Source organism: Callorhinus ursinus, unplaced genomic scaffold (assembly GCF_003265705.2).
Source record: "Callorhinus ursinus isolate GAN/ISIS: 27379988/994484 unplaced genomic scaffold, GSC_fseal_2.0 scaffold19, whole genome shotgun sequence".
NCBI lineage: Eukaryota > Metazoa > Chordata > Mammalia > Carnivora > Otariidae > Callorhinus > Callorhinus ursinus.
The window spans coordinates 11,421,276-11,425,719 of record NW_027397081.1 but is presented as its reverse complement, the minus strand read 5'-3'; the positions used below and the strand labels follow the sequence as shown (position 1 = coordinate 11,425,719).

The window sequence follows — 4,444 nt, the reverse complement described above, 5'->3', positions numbered from 1 at the left end:
TTCCCACATCACATCCTTCTGACCCACTCTTCTGCCTCCCTCTCCCACTTTTGAGGACACATGAGATTTAGATTGGTCCCACCTGGATCATCCAGGATAATCTCCCATCTCAAAATCCATACCTATGATATCTGGAAAGTCCCTTTTGCCAGGGAAGGTAACATATTCACAGGTCCCAGGGATTAGAATGCAGGTATCTTTGGGGGGACATTAGTCTCTCTACTGTAATCTTTAATCAATAAATATAATGGAATCTTATTATTAATATACTGTTAAGTAAGCGTTAATACTAATCATAAGAAAATTTGTTATATATCTGATAGTCTTTCAGAGCACTTAGCTTGACACTTGGCAAAATGAATACCTTGACACATAAATATTGTACAAGATATGGTTTACAATAATAAGCTTAAAGGCTCTCTTCTCACCAAAGCATGCCACTATATTATTAGGATGGGTGTATGGATCTTAAGATTCCAGGATAACAATATCCAGTCATCCAGGGTGCAATGCTATCAAACCTCACAGAAACCCAACAATGTCACACTAAAATTTTAATATAATTATAGGATTATGGAAACTCTCTTTAGCAAACCAGATCACCAGGACTTAGCTATTCCAGGATTACCTGAAAAATTCTTATTTCAGAATTTTCCAATTCTTCCACCATCACTATTTTTCCATTTTGTCCACAGGTTACAAACACAGTACAACCATGCGTATGACTATTCTGTGGATCTAGACAACCAGGGAATGCAAGGTTTATGGGGGACTAAGCATGGAGAGTAAAGCAGAGACTGGGTGTGGTCTCCCAGTATCCATTCTCCCTTCCCTCTTTGGTAACAAAACACCATTATGTTATCTGGGCCCATGGTCACCCACCTAAAGGCTATAGTCTTCCTTGCAGCTAGTGGTGACCGTAACTATATTTTGGCCAGGATTATGAGTGGAAGTGCTACGGGAAACATCTAGGTCATGCCTTAAGAGTAAAACAACTTGCTCTCCCCTTCCTATTGATTAAACTCTAGATATAATGCTGAGAGATCAAAGAGCCATGTTAGACCATGAGATTGATATCATATGTTAAGAATAGCACCACGGGGTGCCCAGGTGGCTCAGTCGATTGGGTGTCTGCCTTCAGCTCAGGTCATGGTCCCAGGGTCCTGGGATTGAGCCCCGCATCTGGTTCCCTGCTCAGCGGGGAGCCTGCTTCTCCCTCTCCCTCCACCTCTCCCCCCAACCTCCCACTCATGCACGCTCTAATAAATAAAATCTTAAAAAAAAAATAGCCCCTTGTGATGATGGTATCATGAGTATAAGCATATGTTCAAATTTACCCAACTGCATACATTAAATACATATAGTTATTTGTCAGTTATACCTCAGTAAAGCTATAAGAAACTAATAAAGTTAAGATTATCATACCTTCTCCAAAAAAAGAGTGGCAGAACAAGGCAGAAGGAACTGGAGCCCTTGAAACCATGGAACATCATATTGGCCTCGGCCTGCTTACTTTAGGACTGTTATGTGAGGGATAAATAAATTTATATTTTTAAGTCATTATTTGCTTCCTGTCTAATACAGAATATGGTATCAGTACAGAAATGCTATGTAACAAACCTAAAATAGAAGGCATTCACTCAGTGGGGATGGGGAGGGGCATAGTGAGTTAAAAGGAAACTTGACAGGTGAGAAATCTGATGATTTTCATTATGCCATAGCAAAACTTTTGGTGCATTGCTACATATAATGCCTTGGAAGGCAGACATGTGCTAACAGAGCCTGTAATTCTAATGGAACTTGATGTACAATCTCAAAATATTAGTTTGTGTTGTCTGCTGTATGTTACTTTTTGTGAAATCCTATTTTTAAAATAGGATTTCACAAAACTACTCAAACTAGGTATTTTACTGTTTGGGTATTTTTTAAAATATGGGTGTATTATATTTTTAAGCTAGGTTTTAACAAAAATATTCCTATGGAAAAAAATTTCATAGAGAAAATAAAACTGCTTCATTAATGGAACAAAGGTAAGTAGTTTGGTGCAAGGACACCAATTTTTAGAACACTAATATTCAACTTACAGACAAAGGGCTAACTATGGGAGAAAATGGACAAGAAGGAGTCAAAATGACTCATCTCTCAAATGAATGAGTAGAAGTGGCTAAAACAAAGCTGGTGATCAAAAAATAGTAAGAGGAAGGGAAGGAATTAGGAAATAGGAGTTTGAGGAAGAGAGAAAGAAATCAACAAAGGGAAGGACAAAGAAAGGTTAGATATTTAATTTATGCCAATAAAATCACTTACCACAAGTGTTTCTGTTACTAGAGAGTGAAAAAATAAAAGACAAGTACCAAGTCAGAATGAAGATTCCTGTCCCTGGTAGGTATACTTCAGAAAGAAGGTGGATTACAATATTTTATAACCAGATTCAGATAAATACAATTGAAATAAATGACTGTTTGAAAATTCTTTTACCTCCTGGGAAACTCTACACTGCACCAGTGGATCGAATACTTACCCAAACTTGCAAAAAGTATGTAATTATTTTACCTTCTTCAGAAATTCAGGCTGATATTAAAGGACTTTTAATAGATCTCTATTCTCTCATTTTTGGTTATTTTATTTTCAACTTCATTTAGATTTCTAGATTTGAGCCTTTTAATTTAAAATATGTTTTATTCCCTTTTTCACAAGAAATGTTCCTTTTTATAAATTCCAATGAAACCTTTACATTTTGATATTTCATATGAACAGATAACCTACCCTAAAGTGTAAGATGTTCCAGTCAAAAATAATCTAGATGGATGAGTATTTTAAATGATAGAATATTCTTTTTAAAAATATTAATCATTGCCTTTGAGTTAAAATTTTTTTTATTAGCACTAAACTTTTTTGATCTTCATGGAACTGGAATTTTTTTTGAGTATTTATTCATTTGAGAGACAGAGAGCATGAGTGAGGGGGGAAAAGGAGAAGCAGACTCCCCGCTGAGCATAGAGCCTGATCCCAGGACCTTGAGATCATGACCTGGACCGAAGGTAGACCCTTAACTGACTGAGCCACTCAGGCGCCCCATGCAACTGAAATTTTTAAGAAACATTTGCTTGTGGATGCAGACAGACACATTTAGATTGGGTGGAAAAAACATAGCTACTCTTTTGTCACTCTTTCAGCTCTACTCTGTGCTAGATGAGGGTTATATCCCTCAGGAAATTGACTGGATATCAGGTGACAAAAATGAAAAGATTATCATCACACTTGGCCAGCACTTCAGGCCCTTCCTCATTGACATTTTCATTCACAAGGCCATCAGTGCCTAAAAAGCTTCTCAAGTACTGTTCCTAAAAAGCCCAGCCACTAAAGTAATCTTTAAGACAGAAAACATCAGGGAGACACAGAAAGGTTTGGAAAGTTTCATGGCTATATTAAATATCTTACCATGAGGACATTTTCAAAGATCTCAGTGTGTGTGTCATTGCATATGTGACATGACCATTTGCATATGGCATGAAGTGTCCACCCACATGATCATGTACTTGGAAATCAGATTAACATGTTCTTTAAAAAAAAAAAAGAATTTATTTGAGAGAGAGAGAGAGCAAGAGCATGAGTGGGAGAGGGGCAGAGGGAGAAGCAGACCCCCACGGAGCTGGGAGCCTGATGCGGGACTTGATCCCAGGACCCTGGGATCATGACCTAAGCCAAAGGCAGACGCTTAACCGACTGAGCCACCCAGGTGCCCAGATTAACATGTTCTTAAACTACATTTGCTAAAGCATAAATATACAAAATCCCTAGAAACCAATCCCTGCAAATAATTCTACTTGTGTTGTCAGAGAAATTTTATTTTAGAGACAAAGAAAATCAAAATCAAAAGAATCTGTCTGGGCAGGGAGGACATTTAAGAGCAAAGACAAACAACATTGGATGCAAAGCCAGGAGAATAAGACATGAAGAATGACTATACCATCCCTGGAGACTGTCTACATGTGATAATAAATGTTCATATTCCTTAAACAAGTTTGGGTCATAATTTCTGTTACTTGCAGCTGAAAGCATCCTACCTGATAATTAGTAGGGTAAAAGAGAATAAACATGTGATCATCATGTCATCTAACATTTTCTGTAAAGGTCTAGATAGTAAATGTTTTACACTTTGCAGGTCATTCATCTCTGTTAGAACTGCTCTGCACTGTAGGGTGAAAGCAGCCATAGACAACATGTAAATGAATCCGTATGGCTATGTTCCAATAAAACTTTATGACACTGAAATTCAAATTTCATATAATTTATTCTTCTTTTGGTTTCCTCCCAGATTTTAAAAAATACAAAAACTAATCTTAAACTTCCAGGGAATATGGCAGAGGAGGAAGGTCCTAGGCTCACCTTGTCCTATGGATATACCCAGAGAACACCCACATCAATATAAATAACTCAGAAA

The 4,444-nt window shown here is 37.4% G+C and overlaps 1 pseudogene; it reads left to right on the top strand.

Annotated features, from left to right (window-relative positions):
• The first annotated feature begins 573 nt into the window (after positions 1 to 573).
• LOC112840202 (NXPE family member 1-like) lies at positions 574 to 3,777 on the top strand (annotated as a pseudogene).
• Positions 3,778 to 4,444: the final 667 nt, after the last annotated feature.